The 25,084-nt window shown below is 38.3% G+C and overlaps 1 protein-coding gene and 1 long non-coding RNA gene across 4 annotated transcripts in view; both read left to right on the forward strand.

Moving 5' to 3' along the window:
- LOC106150066 overlaps positions 1–13,365 on the forward strand; it is a 130,930-nt gene extending 117,565 nt beyond the window's left edge. The window contains exons 3-5 of the long non-coding RNA XR_001236648.1: positions 12,353–12,472; positions 12,782–12,857; positions 13,065–13,365. This is a non-coding gene — a long non-coding RNA (uncharacterized LOC106150066). The remainder of the gene's footprint in view (positions 1–12,352; positions 12,473–12,781; positions 12,858–13,064) is intronic.
- Nrg1 (neuregulin 1) overlaps positions 1–25,084 on the forward strand; it is a 1,027,681-nt gene that overhangs the window by 715,700 nt on the left and 286,897 nt on the right. The gene's annotated exons all lie outside the window — the stretch shown is intronic.

The following is a 25,084-nucleotide window of genomic DNA, read 5'->3' on the forward strand; positions in this document are numbered from 1 at the left end:
GTTTGGGGGCTAGGGCTATGGACCAAATCCATTGAAGATTTCTATCAAAGAAGTGCAAGTTCTAAAGTCTAAAAAAGGACCGTTAGTTATCAGTCATTAAGCTAAGTCTCAACATATTGTGTCCCTGTACTTGATCTTCATTAGGGCATTGTGGCAGGTGCTTACTATATGGTATGCGAGTTGAATATTTTGAAGGTTAATTTTCTGTGTCAACCTGCCTGGACTATGGCATCCTAGATATTTGGCCAAATGTTATTTGGGATATGCCTGTGAGAGTGTTTCAGGGGGGGATTAATGTTTTAGTTGTTGACTGAGGAAAGCAAATTGACCTTCGTAATGTGGGTGGCCCTCAGCCAGTCCATTGCAGATCTGAATAGAACCAAAGGGCTGAATGAGGGTGACCTCTTCCCATGTAAGTACTTGGAGCTGGAACTTCAGTCTTCTCTGGCATTCAGACTCAGACACAAACAGCACCTCTTCTTGAGTCTGGTGTCTTCTGGTTTAGATGACTGCAGATTTGGGGTCTTGTCAAACTCCATAATCACATGAGCCAATTATAATAAATACACACACACACACACACACACACACACACACACACACACACACACACATTCTGTCCTCCTAAGGCGCTCTAAAATAGTACAATTGTTCTTGCTGTACTTGTTGTTATCCTGTCTTTAAAACTGAAAACTATACTTACACCGGTTCAGCTGCACACCCATCAGGAAAGTGTGGGAATTTACCCGAAGAGTCCTTAGTCCTCCAGCCATGTTCTCCAGACCACTTGTTTGCTTGGTAATTATTTAGAATATATTGATAGGAGTAGAAAACAAGTTACAAGGCCAAGGGAAAAGATGACTAATTCTACTATAAATGGGGTCCTGGAATTACACTTGATTAACATGTTTCCTTAGGCTTGTAGCATGTTATTTTTAACTCTTTTGTGGAACAGAAGAGTGACATTGTGTTAAAAACAAGGACATCTGAATAAGATATAGAGCTTAGTTAAAAGTGTGTCAGAATTGATTCACTCATAACAAATGCATTTTACTAATATAAAGCCCAAATAGTAGGAGATACTGAGATGGGATATGCAGGAACCCTTTGTACTCTCTTCACAGTTTCCTGTAAATCTGAAACTATTTTAAAATAACTTATTTAAAATAAGTTATAAAGCATTTTATCCAAGAAAGAAAATAATAAATACTCTTAAAAAAATCTTACTCCTGCTTCTTTCCACAGTTTCTGAAATTCGAATCATTAGTACACTCCTTTAATTTAAGAATAATTGGGAAATATGTTCCCTAAAGAGAAACCTACTAAGCCTTTTCCCATCTTATCTCATTCTCATGTTGGGCAGATAAACTGGCTGTTGTCTTTGAAAACAAACAAAAATACCTTCAAAGAGTGGCACCCAGGCCACAGAAACACCAGAAAGGAGAAAGATGGAGAGTTCTGTACATATACCCGCTGCTGTCTGTCCCTGTCCCAGCTAAAGGCTTCAGTGCCAACCAAAGGGCAGAAGCATACATCTTCACAGCTTCACAAGGAGTTGAAGTGTGCAGGGTGATTCCTGCTTGAGCAGGATGTTTCCTGAAGGTTTGATCCAACACAAGAAGTGCAATTTTGGTTTCTGTTGAAAAATAATTCTCTTATGCAAACAATTCATAGTTTTGGAAACATACAGAGCCTATTCCTGCGCTATGCTATGCTGCAAGGAGGACCAGGAATAAATACTCTAATTTGGAATCCTGACCCTGCCGCTAATTTAATCTGCTGCTTTGAGATGAAACCACTTAATCTATGTATTGCATGTCTAAAAGGAAGACCATAGATGAGGCTTTACACGTTGTGCTTCTGATCCCTAGGGGTTCCTTGGAGATCTTCTAGGTGCCAGATTTGAATGAGGGTCTCAGGACCCCTCTACTTGGATTCAAATAAAGCTCCTTAACACTTCTCTGTTTCACATACTGAGCTTTAGTGGATGATTTTGTTTGATAGCAGGACTTTTTGTTGAACTCTAATATTGATTAATTATAAAATTATGAATAATAGTTTTCAAAAATCTCCTTGTGTCATGCTGCCAATACTGACCTGGTATGAGCAGAAACAAACACATACACACACACACACACACACACACACACACACACACACACACGAGCAAAAATTGATTTAGATAGATTCAAAAATAAAATATCCCTGCCAAGAGGGTCTCTGCAACATTCCTTTCTCTTTCTGCCAATGTGATCTAAGAGGGCATTTTTTCCAGCATCTACACTATGATTCATATTGTATTCTTTCTGAAGCCTTCAACGTGACATTGCTACTGCATGAACTACAAGGGCAACCCAAGTTCATGACTATTCAGAGCTTTTACAACCTTGCCCTACGAGTCAGTATTTCAAATAAGAAATGGCAAGAAACAGGAAAATACACTGAGAAACTCCATTGTCCTGAGAAGCAAGGGTGGAAAACGTCTTACTCCCATTACTATTGAGGTGGCCGAACCAGTTCAGTCAGCACTGAACTGAACAGATTGATCTTGTGTTTTTCCCAGTGTTTCAACTCCAACCCTGATGCAGACAAGTAAAGGCCAAAGAGCCAGTAAAATGAGCCAGAAATGCCAATTATTGGAAAGGTTTGGAAGCTAATTTAGAGGAGAACTCTGAACCCCTGGAGGCAATGAGAGTTGGAAACCTGTTAGAACATATTAGGACTTTTACTAGCAACGATAGACATACCTCACCTCACAGTCCCCTCTGGGTCCAAACTGGACTGAGCTCAAAGCTCTTAGAACCTTCACTGTTATATGTAACACCTCTGTCAACCTCTCCTGAACCATGTGACACCCTAAGCTTCATTACTCTTAAAAAGGACAGTTAAGAAGAGGGTTTTGATGGGTTCCACACCTTCCCTCTGGAGCAGAGAATGACTCTATGGCCCCCTTCGCAATGTCAAATTTGGATCACGTGAACATTGGGGGTGAGGCTTGTCCCCAATGCATACAGTCAGATACATATAAGACTCCATGTAATTGTTTTTACGTGGAGTGCTTGTACAGGACTTTTGGTTGGACACATTCTCTACATACACAAACTTCTCCATCGGATGTGTGGACATCATCCTTTTTAACTGAACTTCTAGTCTTTTAGAGAAGAACTTATTGGTTGTTGTCAAGATCTGTTCCAGCAACAGGAAAGAAAATGGAAAGAGCTATACATCTTTTAGCCTAAGAGTTAACTTTTTGACAAAATGTTGGGGAATTTCTGATGCCATTCCTCTCCATATGTTTCCCTTAGTCATTATAAAAGCGTTTAGTCTTTCCCTCATAGGCTTAGGAAAGTATATTTATCATGATATTTAGTGCTGGTCATTAGTTTCTTTTTCCACTTACCTTTTCCAAATTAACTCTATTGTCTTTATCTTAAAAAAAAACCAAAATAATAGCTTTAAGACAAGTTCTAGTGATCAATTCACATTACCTAAAGCCAATAGAGAAAAGTAAGATAAGAATCATCTTGGAAAGTCATGATCCTTATAGTAAATGTTTTTGAAGCATTTAAAAAACTCTGCTATGTATTTTTGATATCCAACTGTGTTACATCTACTGAACCTGAAAAGGTTTCACTCATCTGAAAAGTACTTGCTTAAATGCTAATAAAATTCTAGACTAGTTAGTGCTGTCTAGTAAAAACGTAATGTGAGCCACACACGTAATTTAAACATTTTTAACTGGACATGGTGTTTCATGTGTGTAATCCCAGGTTTTAGGAGGCTGAGGCAAGAGAATCACCAGTTTGAAGTGAGACCCAGCTACCTAGTGAGTTCCAAGCCAGCCTGGACTCTATAATGAGAACCTGTCTCAAAAACAAATAAACAAACAAAAACAAAAAAGTTGGAAGCCGGGTTTTGCAAGGTGAAGGGAAACAGGTTCATTTTAAGAATATAGTCTACTTACTGGGCATGGTGGCACATGCCTGTAATCCCAGCACTCAGGAGCCTGAGGCAGGAGGATGCTTGAGAGTTTGAGGCCAGCCTGGGCTACAAAGTGAGTTCAAGACCAGTTTGAACTACACAGTTAGACCCTGTCTCAAAAAAAATATGTAGTCTACTTAATCTAATCTATCCAAAATATCATTTTAACATGCAATCAGTATTTAAAATCAGATGTTCACATTCTGTCTTTCATATTAAGTCTTTGAAAATTCAGTGAATATTTTATATTTATAGCACAACTCCATTGGGACTGGCCACATTTCATTTTTTTCAAGCCTAATGTGACTAGTTGCTACCACATCCTATGATACTCCAGAAAAATTATAGACTTGTTAAAAACATAAATCCATAAGTTATTAAATAAATCCTCAAAAGTATAACCAAGCATCAGAGGTACATACGTACACCAACACTAATTATTGAAAAAAATACAAGGTATATTGAATGTAAAACAATTTATTTGTCAGTACATATGCTACAAAACAACTTTTCCTATTATAGTACTAAAAAGCTGTACTTAGAAGACAACATTGTAGTCGGGGATGCTGGTGTACACCTATAATCCAAGCCCCCTGAGAGGCTGAGGCAGGAGGAACTCGAGTTTGAACACAGCCTGAGCAACTTAGAAACTTAAAGAGATCCTATCTCATGATAAAAATTTTTAAAAGACCCAGAGATGTAACTCAGTGCAAAGGCCCTGGATTCAGCCCCAGAAAAGAAAGAAAGAAAGAAAAGACAGCATCACAATGCCACTAACGAGTATAGGTATTTGAAATGAAATGTTTTTGTGCCATCTATGTCAAAATGGCATGAGCTTCATCAAGCACTAGATTTTCCATGTTCTGAGATATTGTTCACATTTCAACATTTATGAAGACAGAACACATCTTACAATTGACGTGTGCATTTAATAGAGTTAGACTTCTTGTTTTCCTGAAAATCTGCTATTGACTCTGTAAGACATTTTAAATTCATGGAAAAATGTTTCCTTTCAACAGAGGAGGAGTTATCCGACACTGTATAGTTGTGCTTTCTTGAGAATAGGTTTCCATTCTTGAGAGATAGATTTCTTAAGAGTTTTTCTTAGGGATTAGAGTTAAAAGACGAGAATATACAAATAACAAATAATGGAATTAAGTGCTGATGTTGAATAAGCAAAGATGAAGGAGATAAACAACAACTTTCTGTTCTAGCTCCACTTAAATCACATGGAATAAAAGTGGACAGGATTATGTGACGCTTAACAGTGTTAATATCTGCATTACTGTTCTGCAGAAACTGGAGCTGAGGTTTGCTGCTTTTGTTGTTTTTTATTTGTTTTTGGCAGTGCTAGAAATTGAACCCAGAGCCTCATGCCTGGTGGGTCAGCACTCTGCCACTAAACTACATCCCCATCTAACCTTCTCATTTTTATGGGAAAGGGACTAGTGCTCTCTAGTTCAGTCTAGTCCATTTCCTAAGACTGAAATCAAAGCAATGGCTATCACAGTGTGTTTTCTAAACCACTGCCCTCTTCCCAGGGCCATGAATTCATGCTTGCCTAAATTCATGTAGAAGACAAGCTAGTCTCCAGTCAATTTGTCCTATTGTATCAATTCTTTAAATTGTCTTAGGAAGAATAAAGGATAGAAGGAAAAGAAGACTGGGAAAGAGAACCCAGTTTATAATTGTTTCTAAATATATCTGAATTAGGGGCTGGAGATTTAGCTCAGGGGCACAGCGCCAGCCTGGCAAGCGCAAGGTCGTGAGTTCGGTTCCCGGTACCGGAGAAAAACCAAAAAAAAAAAAAAAAAAAGCTTGGGGAAATGCCTCATCATGACCAAGTATCTGTTCTTTTAATTATATGCAAAGTGAAATGTTGTTTATCTCTCTTCCTAGTCCAGACAAATCAGTGGAAAAATTGCTGATTGTCCCCACGCACCTTGTTTATATTGCGCTTCTCCTATTTTAATGGTCTCCGTAAACAGATTAGCTGGGGAAGCACAGCAGGGAAGGCTCACTCACCCTGTTGATGGCATGAGAGAACAGAGTGCCTGATGCTGGTGACTCCTCCCAGCGGAAGGTGACCCTCTTCTGAGGGTCAGAGGCTAGCGCTCGCACGTCAGCACTCAAGCTCGGTGTTTGTGCCCAGCCACCAGGACAGACTGCACATCCATGTGACGATGTTTCAGTTCAAACACTCGGCCACAGGCGGCACGAGCTTGTGGCCTCTGGTGGGGTAGGACAGGCTCCTCTGTGGTCTAATGGGGGCCGGCTTCCCCTCTTCCTTTCCAGGAACGAGTTGTTTTGGTTTTTTGTTGTTGCCTCAGTACAACATTTTGTTATGATGTCTCAAAACAGAAAGAAAAACTCCCCAAACTTCCTTTTTCGCATTTCCTCTTAAAGATCCAGCGCTTCTACCACTGGCCTTTTCCAGAGAGCTTGCCTAGTATCACTGCAGAATTGTGAGTTTCTCAAGCCTTGGGCTCAGTATCAAAAGGCTCTTAGATGTGCCATCTGTCCTGTGGTAGAAGGAATTTGTTGCTTTTCAACCCAAGTGAGGCTTTTTTTTTTTTTTTAACAGTACTGGGGATTGAACCCAGGACCTCACACATACTGTGCAAGCAAGTAGGACTTTCTAATACTTTTCTAAATCCCTTATAAATGCAAGAATTCCGAGACAGGAAGATAGAAATTCATCTGAATGTGTATTACTGGTTTTCAGGAGTAGGGTGGGAAAGGGACTGAAGGTGAGATACTTGAAACTTGGCTTCCTGGTCAGTAAATCAGCAGAGATAATATTGACCACCACATAGTGGCTAAGTACAGAAAAACATAGGTTTTACTTGTTGAGTATCATTTGCAAGCTCTGGCTTAGTTTGCCCCTCTCTCAGATGAAAGCTTGTCTCTTTAAGTGCGGAGATAATTGCCAGCAGCTAGAGCTCATAGGCATACCGCATGATGAGTGAGGTCATGTTCATAAAGCCCTCCGCAAGAAAGCAGTGTGGGGCAGAAGGGCTATTACCGTTCCACGATAATTTTGTAAAAGTGAGCCTGAAGCTCAGTGTGATGATTAACAAGCTATTAGAGTCAAGTTATTGATTGCTCTATCTTTGGGCCAGCTAATGCATGAGCAGCAACAGGCCGCAGACATAAGGCTTTGTTTCTTGCTATGCACTGATGCTCCACGATGGTGTTTTCCCTGGGAAGAGGTAAATTATTTCGGAGACAGAGTGGGGCATCTTTAATCCAGGTGCAGGCAGAGAGCAAGATTATATGCACTGAATTTGTGTTATTTTACTGTTTTTTTCCTTTGACAGTCAGTGTTAACACAGATACAAGATATGGAAAATCAGAATATAAAAAGTAGAAAGTGGAAAAAAGTCAAACATTATCCCAAACTCCTTTACTCTGAAGCAGCTAGTTTTGCATCTGTGTACATTTTATACACATGCATATGATAGTATGAAGCATGTTTTATAGCTTGCTTTTTATTCCTTTCGGATCTAATTCTTCACAAATGATAATGATATTGACAGGATCCCATATCAATTAACAGAGATATCAGCATGATTTTCATCTGCAAGATATTTTATCTGCACAAGATTTTATGAAAAATACTAATTTGTTTAACCAAAGTCCTGTTGATGAACAGAGTATTTACAATTTTTGTTCTCGTACATGATGCTTTGATGAACACCCACAATTAATTTTTAAGCTCATGACCCATTTTTTTTTCCATAACAAATCCCTGGAAGTCAAATTGTTGGAACAAAAGATTTAGGGATTTGTATCTTTAAGCATATTGCCAATATACCCACCAGAATAGTCTAACGAGCTCACTTTCCACTGCAGTGTAAGAGAGCACCTCCAAACTTACAACTCTAGGTATTGTCAATGTTTTTGATCTTGGCCAAACTGATATGAGAATGGAATGTCTAATGGTTTCTCTGTTACATTCTAACCATACCCTATCGGATCTAACTAAACGCAGTGATGTGTTAGGGCACCTGGTTTAACTCACAGCACACTGTTTGCATCTGTGCAACAACCAACTATGCTATAGCAAGGCTTTCCTGAAGTTTTGACAAAGAAGCCAAACATTCACATGGTTTACATTACTCTCTCATTTGCACTTCCAATGTGCTGGATCACCTAGGAAGCCCTTTAAAAGTCCTTCGGAGATACCTCAAGCGACCCAGCACCAGTTATTACCTGCACTCTCCATGAAGGATACTGTTCAGGCCCAAAGACCACGCTCAACAAAGGCCTCTTGGAAGCAGCACCACTGTATAACCCTCTATAACAAGACTGCTCCATGGGGTGGCCTATGGCATGGCATTCACTGGGAAGTACTAATCCCTCTGCCTTCAGCAATAATGTTTGTCCCAGTTTTAACATGTTTGAAAGGTTATTGTGTGAAGGACAGGTAATTGAGGGGGCCTCACACTTCATCAGAAGAATTTCATCTTTATTACACTGCCACACAAGGCAGCATATTTCTGCATTCACTGACAGACCATACCAAGATTTACGAGGTCTGGTCTGCATGAAAACAAACACATGTTTGGGCAAGGATTCAAATAATTTAAAGATATAGGGTCAGCACTATCTGAATACAAAAGTCAGGACTTTCTCCTTTTCTCCTTGCCCCAGAGGCTAATCCCTGGATACCTATATGGACATGCTAAATATTGCTTTCAAATATTTGCTTTGGATGTAGTTTCCCATGAAGATACCTATGGCTAGTTTATTGTGAGTCACCGTCAGGCAAATTCATAGACCCAAAGTTTTCTTCTGGTTGTTAATGGATGTTTGGAACTCTGCCATAACATGTTTTCCTCAAATTTCTTGCAGATAGTAAGGTAATAGGAATGACAGTGTTATCTTAAGCCAACATTTAATAACTCAGTACTTGAAATTCATCTAGAACAGCCGTGGTCAACCTTTTAGCGGTTTCTGTGATACAAAGAGCCCACTGCAGTAGGCTTGCCATAGGTTTGCCATCACTCATCTATGAGTTAATATCTTTTGCATAGCCCCTCAGCCCTTCAGAGTGTGATTTCATCAGGACTACACACTAATCTGCAATGGCCAAAGGTGTTGGTTTGATTTAAGTCAGGGATTCCTGAATTCCTGCCCACAGATCCATACCACCTCCTTCCACCTGTTTTTGTAAATAAAGCATGGTTGAAACACACCTATTTGTTTATATTTATGGCTGCTGTTATGGCAGAGTTACTTAATTGCAACAGTGACTCACAGCACATATTGCCCACAAAGCTGAGTATGTATACCATCTGACCCTTCACAGAAAAGTCTGCCAGCTGTGATTGAGATAATAGTAGCCTTACTTCTGACTGAATAGGTAGTAGCTGGCTCTATTGTGTGACATTTCTACAATCTTGTAGAAATGTAGTAGACAGGCTAGCAGCTTAAGGAAAAGTACACATGAATTTATTTCAGACAAGAAGAAAAACATCCCCAGTACCACCACTGCGTGTACATCCTGAAAAGGGCTGGGAGCTAGAAAGTGGAACCAAAGGCCCTAAGTCATCCATTTCTATAGAATGGCTGCAAAAAAAAAAAATACTTTGAAGATGATTTCCACAGGGATTGTGTTAGGTGATAAATATTTAATAAATAAGAACAATCAGAATTTGTTCCATATCAAGATCTATTTTGGAATCCAGACCAAATGGATTGTGTAAGGAGAAATGAAAAGTCAATTTAGGTAAATTCTTTTAGAGGGAAAGCTTATGAGAATGACTGCATAAATATCCAGTGATGAGAAGATAATATTCATCAGTTACCTAAGGTTGTATGAACTGCCTAACCTGTATATCAATGTACCTATTTTTAAAGTGTCTCTTTGATGGATGATATGTGTGTGCGCGCTTATGTGTACACTGGAAAAGAAAAAAAGACCTGAATCCATTGTTTGAAATAGAGAAAAGACAGTTCAGATGTTTGAAATTTTCTGACGCAAAATATTGAGCAACTCATAAACAATTCTTCCTATTTTAGTTTATAGTATGCCTGAAATATAGAACTCATTAGCTACCCTAATATATAAAGCAATTGCTCTTCAGGTTTATTTGTTTACTGAGTAGTAAATGTCACCCTAGAGGATGTTTAAAATTGTGAAGATAATAAATTGGTGCATACACAGAAGATGTAGTCGCAGGCTCTTGTCTCTCTGACCACCACCCCCAAGTTCCAATCCATACCCTGCACACACAGAGTGTGTTCTCGTTCACTGTGGAACACACAAAGCATATGCCTGGGATAAGCTTCTCTTTCAAGCACCTATCAGGTTTTCAGCATGTGCTTAGGAGAGATAGTGGCATTGCTATGCTCTGACACACACCATAATGTCAGCACAGCAGAGCAAGTGGAAGATTCTACTTTTCCGATAAAGATCAGTTGCTGTTTCCTGTCTTGAAGACGAAAGTTGAGCAAATGCAAAGGTCATCTGTGTTTATATTAACAATGCAAGAGTTGCACTACATTTTCGCAACAACATCAGGTCATTATTTATCCACTTGCCCTTTTTTTTTTATCATTCCTTTGAACTGCCTGCATTTGCTTATCGTGATATTTCTAAGTCTGTAAACAGCCCAAGAGTGGCTGCTCTATTTCTCTAAATAGAGTCTTAGGTCATTTTATTATCCAGCATTGTAAGTCAGCAGAATGCACCCATCTGCTCTCCTCCCACATCTGGGGTAACTTTAACCCTGTATGTCAAGAGAAAACTAGTAGAGCCATTGTGACACTGGTTTGTTACTTTTCCCTACTATTTTGCTTACCTATATGTATCATTGTCCCTGAAAAAGGAATCACTAAAAATGTCTCTCTTGTTTTTGGAGATAGCATTAAACGTGATGACTTCTCACTGACATTCACGGCCTGTTCTTTTCTATTTCTCCGATTACTCTTCCTGAGCACAGCCACTCAGAGCTTCTCCCTACCAATTCAGAAAACCTCCGAAGCTGTGAAGTCACAAGGAACTGAGGCTGCCTTTGCAGTAGCCAATAGCAGATCCGTGTAATATCGGAGCTGTGTTTGAGGCCAACAGCCCAGGTCATTCGGCACACAGTCTTTTTAAAATTTTTTAATTTTTTTTCTCGGTACCGGGAATCGAACTCACGACCTTGCGCTTGCCGGGCAGGCGCTGTGCCGCTGAGCTAAATCCCCAGCCCCCACAGTCTTGCCAATATGCCAGTCAGTCTACTAGAGTTCGTTTTGTACTTGATTTGATTTTCCTGCTGTGTGTTTTGGTGGTAGCAACACATTGGTGGAGCTGTTTTCCATTCACTTGGATGTGATAGATCTTTCAGTAGTGAAGAAAAAAGAAAAATGAACAGTAAGGGTTAGATCATGTTGTATGAGGCAAATCGTAGTCTGTCAACTGATTATAAGATAATTCTTATGTGTGGGGCAAAGTAAGCACTCTTTCACTTTTCTGTTGGGGAAAAACGGTCAACTTCAAAGAAACGGAGAAATGTTAATTATGTTGACAATATGAACAGAGATAGTTTTAACTATGTAATTATTCCTGCTCAAGTTGCTATTTCAGCTAGGATGGAGCTAGGTCGTTCAGTGGTAACAAACTACCCTCCAAATCTGAACAGTTTAGTGCAAGTTTTTGGGTTTTTTCTTCAATTGCATTTCATATCCAGTGAGTGTTGGCAGGAGGCTCTGCTCCACATCATGCCCTGTTTGAGACCCACTGCATTGCAGGAGTCTTTCAAACGTGATAGTCACCATGCAAAGACAAGGACAAGGGTGAGCCACAGGCTGTGTCTTCGGCTTCTACCTGAGCATCACTCCCACCTCAGTGACAAATCTACTTCATTTCTTGCAACAGTTTAATTCCACCCTTAATGGGAAGCAGGTTTAGATAAAATAAAATAAAGCATAACACCCCGTTAAACCATGGTATCATCACTTTTTACTTGTTTCCTTACAGATCCCTTTTAAAACATCTGTCTGGAAACAGCTGGTAGAAATCAGCTTCATTAGTTCTATATCAGCTTCATTAGTTCTAAATCATTCGGTATTTTGTCTGACCTTGTTCACAGATTTCATCATAGGTTTCAATGGAAGACCCATTTTAGAACAGTCACTATCCATACAACTCCTGGTTTCCCTGCTTATGTGGGAAAGGAGCATACCCTGTCCCAGAAGGAACGTTCTCCTTCCTGTTCAGTCAGCTTTTGGTTTACTTTGACAAGTTACTAAAACTTGAGTACCAAGTACAGAGGCGTCACCACTCAGCAAGTCCGCAGAACGTGTGCTTAGCATGGCTCCCTACTCATTCCTGATGCTCCGCATCACATTTCCTGATGAAACTCAGCTTTTATTTCAGCAACAGTGAGTTGTCCTGGACCTCTGACCACACTTGAAGATGCATTTATGTTGGAAGTGCCCTATAGATTGACCAACAAGTTCAAAATTTGAGAAATATCTTCAGACTCTTTTATAGCAGGTAAGTTGCTTGTTTTTGTTTTGCTTGTAGGATAGGATCTTGTGATAGTTACTCCTGTACTTAGTAGGCCTTATGGGAGCTCATGTCACTCATCCTTGTGTTAAAGTTCCCATAAAAGGCTGTAATAACAAGAAGTTACAATCTTATGTGAGTTGGTAGTAATTTTGAATCTTAGTGTTTAACAATAGAATGGAAAGAGATGTGGTTTATCTAAACCCACTAAAGGAACAAGTATATGTTTTACAATCTGAGCGGAATTAGTAAAATATAAAGCATTTACCTAGAGTTTCTCTTTTCTCTGTTTTGTAGAATTATGGGACTCCAGTGGGGGAATTTGGCCAAAAGCAATGACTCCAAGCCTGGTGCATTTTACCATAATGTGAAGGTAAGTGTTTTGAGACTCTGGTTTCTTAGGATCCAGTCTTTGCCTTCTCAAACCTCTTCACACCTCTTTTAGCTACTGGGCCCAAACACTGTGAAGCCTCCTGCCCACCTGCAGTGCTTCCTTTGCCACTGGAGGATTAGTAATGCCAGTAAAATACCTAGGCTCTTTGGCAGTAACTTACACAGATGCGTATGTTTCTAATTACAGGAAATTGTTAGAACATGACTTGGACTAGATATACACAGCTAAGAATCCAGGAAGAAACAATGCTTTGTTTTCCAACAGAAGAAAATAAAAGCTTCATTTTAATCATTTCCCCTCCTTTCTCTCTCTTTTTGTTCAATTTCCATGCATGGGCAATATCTTAAACTGGCAGTACAAGATGTTCTTGCAAATGATGGAACCATTTCTTCCTTGACATCAGACATACTTCATCTACTATCTAGTTTACCATCTATCCACATCCTTGCTACAATTTCTTGCTCAGAAGTCTGTGCCCTAGCATTGTTTTTGGATAATACCATGTAAAATTTCAAAGAATAAGTGTAAAATGATTAAAGTAATTTAAAAACACATATCTACGTAGAGTTTGTGCATAATTTTTCCTTTTTCTATCTTTTACTTGCAGACCAAAAGGATTGAACGTGAGTGAGATATGTATACATGGAAACTGAAAATACTATAGGTTAAAACAGGCAAACAAGCTGTTCAGTAAAATCAGTCTTATTCTTGAATGTACTATCATAATTTATATCTTCAAGTTTGTATGTCTCAGCCTTAGGACAGTGCTACTATTATTACTGGTAGATTTTGCAACCTAATCTTGACTCATTCAATAAACCACACAAAATCACCTAAGGCCTAATTCCCAGTCCACAGGAATTCCGTTTACAGTGGTGAGAGCTTTGTCCTCCATGATCCTCTTGAAAATTCTCCATCTCTTAAATATAGAATTATTTTAGAGAGGAAGCAAATGTTATTCCCTTGCTTCACCATATCCCAAGGAAGTAAAGAAATCTAGTACCATATCATTAAAGAGCAGCAACTGATAGAGTCTGCTTTCTTCTAGAATAAGCCTAACAAATGGTTTTAACAGGCACAGCCTGTATAACTGGGGGATGTAGAGGTCACAGAATGAGTTTAGAGATGTGTATATGGTGAGTCTAGTATCCTGATGTTGGAGCACTTCCATACAAGCTCAGAATAGAGCTGTTCACAGTAATCCAAGTCTTTTTTTAACAGTCTCTGACAACACACATACGTCGTATTACAGTCATCATTGAAAATGGTGACTCAGGTTTTCCTTTTGTTAAAATGATGAGTATATGGCAAACCGGCTACAGAGGCATTGAGTAAAGAAGACATCAGTTTGTTAGAAAATACATTCTTTGCTACTGTAGACATGTATGGTCTGATCATATCTTGTATTATACTGCATTTTTGACTCATTAGAAATGTTTTTATGTTAGTTTTAACATCAATTGGCAGTTATTTATTGAGCAATCACATTCAAATAAGCATCAAGAATATGAAGATGATTAAGAAATAGTCTCTGCTTCTCAATAGCTTGCAGTTTAAATTGTGTGATGATTACAAGTAGAATTTATTGAGCTGTCCTTTAGTATGTTACTTCATTAAATTCATTTAACTCTGACATTCTCCTGTGAGGTGAATGTTCTCTCTCTCTCTCTTTCTCTCTCTCTCTCTCTCTCTCTCTCTCTCTCTCTCTCTCTCACACACACACACACACACACACACACACACACACACCACACTTAGATAATAAATATGAAGATGAGAGAAAACCAGTACATTACCCATGGTCACCAGACAAGTGAATTGGGATTTAGGCATAGATCTTTTGGATTAAGAGCCTATGCTGTTAATTACCAGCCTTTTATTGCTTTTTTTATTTGCCTACACATTTGTTTATTATAAACTGTGTAATAATATATAAAAGTACTCGGGGGATCTGACTAAATGATTTTATGATAAAAGGCCATGCATACTCTAATTAGCAAAGAGATATCAGGGCCCCAGAGTGAGCTCCTAACTTTCACTTGGATTTGCAACGATTCTACCCGAAGTCCTCATCTGACATTTATTCTCAGGCTTACCAAAAACAATGGCCTCCCAAACCTCACCCCACTGCAATACAGAGTGTATATCTCCCTTGCATTATTGGCTTATTTGTCTGCACTTACCAAAACTGTTATCCTATATTATCCTCAAGAGACAAAACTTCTAGGAAGAGATAGTGTTCCTGGAAGCTCCCTTAAATGCCCACTTTTAAGGTCAGGACACACATTGGTAAGGTATTTTCACATACCCTAGACCAGTGATGGCGAATCTGTTAGTTTTCAATGAGAACAAATAGCCAACTGTAGCATGAATGCCGTAGGTTCACCACCACTGCCCTAGACTATGCTTATTTTGTTTCTTCATAATTCAAGATGTTTTAACACACCTTAAATTATATTTAATTTTTATTGATCGCCTCTCCACCAATCTCTCAGATGTTTTTCTGAGAGAAAAAATTTATGTCCTTCCTTTTATGTAAAAATAAACAAAACATTGGCAAAGTGAATTTTGCTTTGGTATTTACTAAATATCTGAATATTGTGAGTGAGAATAACATTTACATTGTAGGATTCTTAATCATTTTAAGATGAGATAAAAAATGCCACTAAGGAAGCTGGGCATGATGGTGCATATCTGTAACCTCAGCTACTCTGGAGGCTGAGGCTGGAAAATTAAAATTTTGAGACCAGCCTGAGTAATTTAGTGAAACTCTGTCTCAAAACAAGAAATAAAAAGGGTTAGGACCACAGTTCATTGTTGAGTGCTTGCTTAGCATATGTGAAGCCCTGAGGTCAATTCCTGGTACCACAAACACAGCGAAGAATTAACGCAAATAGAAGGTGTTACGTTAAATGATAGACGTTTCTATTTATTGGCTCAATAAAATATCTCCCTTCCTAGGAACATTTGTGTTTTAATAGGAGATAAGCAAACAACCCCAAGGTAAAAACAGTGATTTCCTAATTGCAGAATTGTCCTCGTCAGCTATCAGGTGGGTAAAGGTGTATTTATTTTGTTAGGGTATGTACAAAGACAGCAGGGTCCTTGAAATACACATGCTATAACTTCCATCCCTAGGAAGCCCTGGAACCATCCTTACTGCAGTGATGGCAAACCTTTTAGAGACAAGTCGCCAAACTGCAACCCCAAACCCACTTATCTATCGCCAAGAACCAATCCTGCAATTAAACTTGAATACTGAGGTATCATTTTAGGAACAAAAGACTCATATATTAATATCTTTTGTCTTAAAACAAAACAAAACAAAATAAACATGCCATAGTTTCACCCCTGCTACTGCATACTAATAAGAAATTGGAAGATTCAAGGAGAAGCATAAAATAGATGCATATAATGATAGCCAAGTATGTAGTAAAGAGTGTCCTAAACTTAGTTTATATTTATTAATCCATTTAATCCACTCAGTAGTCCATAAAGTAGACATTACCAATTATCTCTGTTTTATAAATAAGGAAACTGAAGCTGGGATTTAAATAATTAGCCCAAGACCACATAGTTGAAAGGCAGATAAAGAATTTGGATCAGGCTTTTCCTGACAGCAAATGCATTATTCTACTCTAGTACACTATATTTATTATCACAAAAAAGTACTATCTGCCCTTTCTGCAATGAAACTAGATATTCTTGGCAAATCTTATTAAAGAGGGATGGGAAGATTTTTAAGGGTCAGTCAGAGAATGATTCAATTAAATTTCCTATTATAGGTCATCAAAGAAGTGGGAAGCATGGAATGATTGTATTTAGGGAAACGCCTGTTGTATTTCTAGTTATAGCATACAGCACTCATGTATTCCTGAGTGGATGCTGTGAGACGAGGCCAAGGTTGAAGTCATCACACGTGGTCCACATTGCCTATCCCGGAGCAGTATTGACATGAACAGCCGCAGTGCTGGCGGTGATAATTCTGGAGGGCTGGGTAGGGCACACCAGGGCCCTGTTTCCTTTCATTTTTATTTGAGGACCAGGCAGCAGAACACCAAATGGAAGAACAACTGATGAGACATCAGGAACATGTCAGAATGAAAGAGATAGACAAGTGTCAAAGGAAGTTTCAACCTCACTCCGACCCCCACCCCTGCAATTAGCAAGGAGGTGACAGGGGCCCCAAAGGGCAGGATTGGGTTATCATATCATAAATATGATAACTGCTCAAGGCAATATTTAAGCAATTCTTACCAGGCTTGTAGCGGAAAAGTTAGGCATGTCCAGTAGCAGAGCTGTGGAAACTATTAGCAGCTGAGCTAATTGCAGACTTCTTAGTGAGCCTCAGGAAATGAGAAGGCTTGTATTTTTTCCAATTTTCCTTTCTTCCTTTCAGGCTTGTATTTTTTCCAATTTTCCTTGTTCAGGAAAGAATTAATTCTTTAAGCAGTGTAACCTCCTGCTATGATTTCTCAACTCCACAAAGGAAAATAATTATAGATTAATAATGGACCAAAATAGAAAATGCTATGTGGGGAGCAGATAAGTGGGAAATGTTCTGGCTTGTAACCTGCATTGCTTCGGTTCCTGGCAACACAGAGGAACCATTCTCACCTATGCAGCTCTAAGTGAAGGTTCAAACACACCTTGATCATTTTCAGCCTCAGGGGAACTAAGATCATGGTAGGGCATAAGAAAAATTCTTCACAGCACAGATATTTATTTTCTTCTTGGACTGAGAGATTTGTGACCTTCCAGAGGCAGGATAGCTGGGCGTGAAGTTAAGGATGTTTCTCACAGTAAAACTTATATGCAAAATTTTAATTTATCAAGAATGTTCTGTGGGTCAGGCACTGAGGTAAATGTCTTATACATATTTTTCATTCAAAAGATATTCCACTGTGCATCAGGAAACATGCTGGGCTCTAAGAGAACTGTTTGGTCACTTTATTCTCCCATTTCCTCTGAAAAAAATGTAGCATTGTCCTTACTTTACAAAAGAAAAAAGTGAGATTCAGAGAACTAAATAACATGCAGGAAGTCATATAATTATTATGTGAGACAGACTGTAAGCACAGGGCTTAGAGTCTCTTGACTTATTGAACTCTTGATGCTTCTGAAGCCCAGGGTCAGCCCACTCCTGGAGGCCCCAGCCCTCTGCACCGGGCTTCCCGGGGGGCGCAGGCTCATTCAGTCTCCTGCTTACCAGTGACACTAGGTGCAGAATCTCAGTACTATGTACTGAGTGCTTTCCAGAATGGCAAGTATCTCATTTGACAAAATAATTTTAATATAGTAGACTAGAGTAGATTGCCAGCGATTGCCCTCTCTGCTCAGGGGCACTGTGACTTTGACCTTCTGTGTACACATGCCTATGTCTTTTGCTATTGTTAAAAGCTGGGGTTGGTGAAGAAAGATGGCAGTTGAGACAAAGGTCTGTCTGTGGGTGCTTCTTGAAACTGACTCTCTTGGAGTTCACTTACAGTTCTGTATCCAAGAGTTGTACTGGTTTGTCTATTTGGCTGGGTGGGCAAAGGCATCCATGTATCACAGAAGTGTTCTGAAGGAATTTCTTCCCAATAACCAAAGCACCTTTATCCAAACAGAAGGAAAACGAAGTCCATAAATATGATAACTGCTCAAGGCAATGAGTAATGGTTTCATGTGGGGTCACTGTTAGGACGTTCCCATTGGACTGACCAAAGAAATTGGTTCCCAGCAGTTACAGAAAAGCATTTAGCATAATCTATATATTTCAAGAAGGTGCCTTCTGCTATTGCTGGAGTGTTTGTGAGCTATTATTTTTGTGGTAACTTGGTAGGTAGCTCTATAAATGTGTCTGGTGAATACTCTATAAACCTCAGGGTTTTACATTTGTCATGCAAATAGTCTCTTCCAATAGTAAAAGCATTTTCAGGCAAAAAGTGTTTATGTAAAAATATAAAATAAAATCAAGTTACTTCACAGTTGTAAAAAATTAGAAGTCAAAAAAACTTCACAAATATTTCCTTTTTAGTGGTTCCGCATGTATTCCAGAATGCTTCAGTACTTCTTCATATAGTAAAATCTGGCTATTGTTTATTTTCATAGCTACATACCAGTATTTCTACATAAGAGTTTCAACTTACTTGAAGCTGGATATGGTGGTGCATATCTGTAATCCCAGAACTCTGGGAGGCTGAGGCAGGGGGGTCACAAGTTAAAACCCAGCCCAGGAAACAGAGTGACTTAGCAAGACCCTGTTTCAAAATAAAAGTAAAAAAAGGACTAGGGATATAGTTCAGTGGAAAGGCCCTGGCTTCAATCCTGAGTATCATAAAGAGAGAGGCAAAAAGGGAGAGGGAGAGACAGAGGGAAAGGGGGAAGGAGAGGGAGAAAGAGATTGACTTTTTTTAGTGATAAAATGATTTTATTGCTCAAAATGAGGATTCATTGTATTATGTTTATTTATGTATCATTTTCTGTTCCTTGAAATCTGGAATACTTATACTATCACAGGATGGGTAGGCTTTCCTTTGGTATTTCAATCTCTATTTCTGAAATTTTCAACACAAAAATTTGCTTGGTAAAAAGATTTGAAACTTAAATGAGCTTTATAATTATCAAGCGACCTTTCGAAGTCTCCAAATAACAATTTATAAAGGAATCACTAGATTCAGATTTTATCATTTCTTACTCTCTTTTGGATTGCTAAAATAAGGTCCCATCGTTGAGCTGATGTTCTTTCTTAAACAGAGTTTGTCAAGGTTGTTTTGTATGTGAAGGCCTCATTGTTTGGCCTGTCGTTACACTGGATCTCTGCAAAGATCATAGAACATTGGAAGAGCCTGCTACAGTTCTTTGCTTGGAAATGCTGGTGATTTCATACAGGTTGTATTATTTTAATAACACAGAAAAAAACCCAGTAAAAACACAAAGCTTTAATGATAAAATGTCAATATCATAATGTTCAAACTAGTGTTGTCAAATATGGACACACAGAGGCCATCCCTGGTGCGGTATGGCATGCTCAGCACCAACATCCCTATCATATACTCTATCACGAGCACATGTTTCATAGCCAGAATGCTAACAGCTGTGTTTAGGTTTGTATGCATTTGTGTGCTCCATCTCGGCGTACTACTGTCAGCAAAGAGACTGGGTCAGATCTTTTGATTTTTAGGCTCTAAGAGATTTTATACTTCCTAAGCTCACTCAGACTTGGAGTTTACCCAAATGCAGGATACACAGTACTGGGCTTTTTTCCCTTCTGAGTTGTTTTGAGGTTGTGTTGTTGGTGTTTAACCTGGCTGACACCTACTCACTGCTCATGAACCAGATGGTCTTGGAAAGCAGTCCACTTACCAGCCTGCCTCAGCTTCTCCTCTGAACGCACCGCCACTGCTCCGTGCCTCCTTTAGATTCCCCTTTCGTCTTGTCACTGCACTTACCAGGGCACACGGTGACAGTCTATGTCTCAAAAAATGTTTTCTCCTCCTTTATGAGGAGACTTCTTTGACAGAAAAGACAAGCCATATTCACCATCATCTCCCCCATGCCCAATACAGCCCCTGGATGTGTCATAAACTCTGAAAAAAAAAAAAAAGCTTGGTAATGGGCGCTTAAATTTTTGAGATTCTCATATGGTCTTCTGCATTTGGAACAGATGTCACCATTTCACCTGGTTGATTTTCATAAAGACAAGCATTAGGGAAAGAAGAAAGAAGAACATTATTCTGCAAGATACCTTAATGTGCTGTGTTGTGAACATGAAGTTAAGATTTGGTTCTTATTCATGAAGATTGTCTTTAAAGTTCAGAATTTTAATTACCATAAAACACCTTTGGGGGCTGGGGATTTAGCTCAGCTGCACAGTGCCTGCCTGGCAAGCGCAAGGTCGTGAGTTTGATTCCTGGTACCGGAAAAAAACAAAACCTAAAAAAAAAAAACCAAGAAAAACAAACCTTCATTTCTTACTGGTATCACTGTTATTTTGTAATGTCCTCAATAGGAAACATCTGATTGAAATGTGTTTTGTTAGATATTTTTTATTTTACCTCATGACCTACATTTTCCTCAAGGCCAGCCTGGGCTACATACTGAGTTGAAGTCCAGGCTTAACTGCATAGCAAGACCCTGTCTCAAAAAAAGGAATCTGGAATACTGATACTATCACAAGGTGGGTAGACTATAAAGCTCACTCAAGAAATCAGATCGGTACTTTTGATAGCAACTCTTTTAGATCTATGCTGTTTGTGGAAATTGTAACTTAAAAATTCAATTTAAAAGTAATATCCTCTTTAAAAATAATTTTTGTCAAAATTTTTAATTTCAGAAAATCATAGATTTACATGCATTCATAAGAAATAATGCAGAGTATTTTGACATGATTTCCTCTAGTGGTATCTTGTAAGACTTTCATACAACTAGGATATTGATATTATTATAGTTAAGATACAAAATATTTTCATTACTACAAGCATCCTTCTTGGCTAGCCTTTTACAATTATACCTACTTCCTTTACACACTCCCTCCAAATTGGGTAACCATTACTATTTTGTCATTTCAAAGATGTTATATAAATGGATCCAAACCGTATTTACCTTGTTGACATTGACGCCATTGTAATTTCCTGGTGATTCTTTACACTAGCATAATTCTCTGGAGATTTACTTAGGTTGTTTTATATCAGTGTTCATTCCTTCTATCACTGCATTCTCTCTCACTGTGTGGATATTTATTCATTTACTCACTGAAGGGTGTTTTTGGCAGTTATAAATAAAGTTGTTCTAAACATCCATGTTGAGGTTTTTGTAAATATAAATTTTAATTTCTCTATGACAAATGCAGAAGTGTAATTAGGCAATCTCTATGGAAGCTACATGTTCAGTGTTTTCAAAGAAACTGGCAAAATATTTTCCAAAATAGCTATGCTTTTTTATATTCCCACCAACAAGATAATAGCAATCTAGTTTTTCTATAACTTTACTGGCATTTGTTGTTATCACTATTTTTTAATTGTACCTCTTGTAATAGGCATAGTGTGATATTTTATTGTTGCTTTCATTTATATTTCCTTGATAGCTAATGATGTTGTACATCTTTTATGTGTCCATTTACCATATGCATATCCTCTTTACTGAAGTGTTACTTTGTGATCTTTGCTCATTTTCTAATTGGGTTGTTTTAAATTGATGAACTTTGGGAGTTTTTTTTAGGTCCTTGATAACAGCCCTTTGTTGGACATGTGACTCACAAATAACTTCTCCCAGTCTATACTTTGTCTTTTCATTCTCTTTACTGGGTTATTTACACAGCAAAAGATTTCAGTTTTGATTAAAATACTGCTTTACATTTGGTTGGCAACCACATACCTAAAGTTTCTCCTGATAGGAAAACTTGCCCTAGATAATGTTAACTCATATTTTCATATTCATAGACTTATAGGACCTTTTCTACTAATGTCATGGAATTTTAGCCTGCACAATAATAATACAACTAGAATCCTAAATTGCTAATTACTTAACTGTCCTTTCTTGCTCAAAGCTTAAACTGTGCACTGGCTTCAAATAACTCTGTGCCAAGGAAGGAGGATACAAAACTCATAATTTGTGGTTTCCTTGCTTCAGGGACTTACATTTTATTGGATTACATCTCAATTTTTACTTGGTAATTTCCTTCCTGCCATTTGATGAAAAAGAGAGATAAATTCTTAATTTCTAATTTAACTATGAAACCTGAAGAAATAAAATAATTTGTATGTCTTCCCATCAGACACAGGAACACATTTACACAGTTTTAAACTTCATTTCCTAAACCCTGTTTTACAAACCAGATATGACTTCAGACATAAAAGGTTGCTTTCAAAGCATATTAGCACTTAACAAGAAGTTATGATAACAAAGTAGTACTTTTGTAAACAGTTTATAATACTAAAATTTAAAGGTGAATTCCTGTGCCAAGTTATAATTATGTAAAAGTTACAACTACATTTGAGCCAAGTTAGAATTAAGCTCTAAAAAATATCAACGCGTGACTTTTATAATGACATAACTATCAATAATTATTTCTGGCTTTTAATTCTGCTAGTATCTGATTGCTTTAAAGATAATCATTATTTTTGGTCATCATGATATTTACTAGAGAGAACGTTTTAAACTTTTGATGATGTATGTGATTTGGTTTGGCTGAGCATGCGGAAAAAATTGACTGATAACCAAGGGTGCCACAGGGTTGCATATCATCATAGCTTTACCATGGTGATAGAGCATGATGTCACAAACTCGTGAGACTGACTCAATGAACCATTTAGACAGAGGATGCAAAGTAATAGTGGTTCATCAACGTGTATGTCATCTTTGCTTTACATAACATTATTAATTAAAATGGGCTGAGCATTTCTCAATGAGATTATATAAAGATATGATACATATTCAGACTTGCCTGTACATGGCTAAGCTGGTTTTAAATTGAGGTTTTTCAAAAAGCCAAAAAAATCAACATAAACAGAAATTGACTTACAACTGTGTTCTTTTTCTTTGCATTCTGAAAAGCACACTCATTAATCACAGCTAAATTCATGAAAATTTCATCAGTATGCCTGTTCTTTTCTTAGTGAATGGCGACGTTTTTCAGTTTTAAAACTGGCACAGAAAACCTAGAGAGAAAAGTTCTTAAGGCTCTCATACTCAGAGATTAAGAAAATAGTTTTAGATTTAAAATTAGGCACTTGCCCTGATCACCTTGGTTGGTACATGCTTTAGGCTACGTTTCCATGACACAACCGGATGCAAACGACCTGGCAGCCTTGGTGCCTGCGTGGTGTTTGTATCATCTCCGTGGAAGCAAACACCCGGTGTGCTGGGAGCACATATTTGGCTCTGTGACTCAGTTATTTTATATACCTGAGAACTTGCAGACCTTCCTCTCACTCTTTGGTATCAGAATCTAGACAATTCCTGTCCTTTCAAGGGTGTTTAAAGAGCTCAGAGAGAAGCTTTCGTTTGGAGTCCCAAGAGAGACCGGAAATCGGTCTGGATTTTCAATTAGAAATTTAAAATCTAATGTTCACAATGGGCTCGGAGGCCTTGCACAGTGAAAAAGTTCTAAACTGCGCCTATCAGTTTATGACTTTCAACTTTTAGTCTTAATTTTCTCATGAAAGTGAAGAGAAACCATAAATGCATCATGGTTGTTAGAATTCAAAGTAAAACACATTTTATTTATGTATTTTCATTAGTACATATTTGCAGTCCATAATGATCACGTTGATCATCAGAACACATGCTAATTTAATGTTCATCCCCTACCCCTCCCATCCTTCCATCCTCCTTCCAGCTCTTGGTCCACTTCCTGTTTGCAAAACCTCTACTTCTGTTTTTTTTTTTTTTTTCTTCAATTCTTTCTTTTTCTTGCGGCTGTTCCTTCCCTTTCCTCTCCCCACCCTCCACCTCTCATTTCTTTTCCCATTTGAAGAAGATCTCCCTTCTTGCTATGACCTAGCTTTTCTTTTGCTCTTCATTTATATGTTTGGTTTCTCTTGGAAGGGAAATCATTTACTGCTCAGTGTAAGGTGGGCACTTAATTAATGATAGAATTCCCTTCACAGCACATATCAACAAAATCTTACTACATTTGTGTTTTGCGCATTTTGTATTAATTCTCTTTTCTATCCCAGAAGCGTAGAGACCACATAGCCTCCATCATTTCCTCTCTCTCTTATCCTGGAGAACACATGGCTGTTAACTTATCTAAGGCCATTCAGGAAGAATATAGCTACACAGAGACAGGAAAAGACCTGCTTTTTCCTGCTTAAACACATACCTTCCTTTGCACAGAGTCAATGACTCTTCCTCCTTCAGGTTTACCTGAACCTAGACCAAAAAAACCTGTGTTCATTATGTGCTGAAGGAAGTCAGACCCATTTTTCTCTGCATTGCCCCTCTGGCTTTTTGGCACTTCCCACGTTCTCCTCATTTGGAAAGGATTCATCATGTTGTGTCTCACAAAGCAACTCTATTGTTGCTTATTTTCACTACAGGGAAAAGGTGAAAGACCTCACTCAAGCCTGTAGAACGGTGGAAGTCCCTGGTTAAACCCAAGTTCTGGCTCAGTTATTCTAAAATCTAAGGATTTCACCTTTTTAAAGTGTTGTAAAACTATTAGATCCTCTTTGATGCTTTTTCATAAAGCCTGTGTTTAGGCCAAAAGGTTAATTTTGCTG

The sequence above is a fragment of the Chinchilla lanigera genome, unplaced genomic scaffold (assembly GCF_000276665.1).
Source record: "Chinchilla lanigera isolate Chin_1 unplaced genomic scaffold, ChiLan1.0 scaffold00062, whole genome shotgun sequence".
Classification (NCBI taxonomy): Eukaryota; Metazoa; Chordata; class Mammalia; order Rodentia; family Chinchillidae; genus Chinchilla; species Chinchilla lanigera.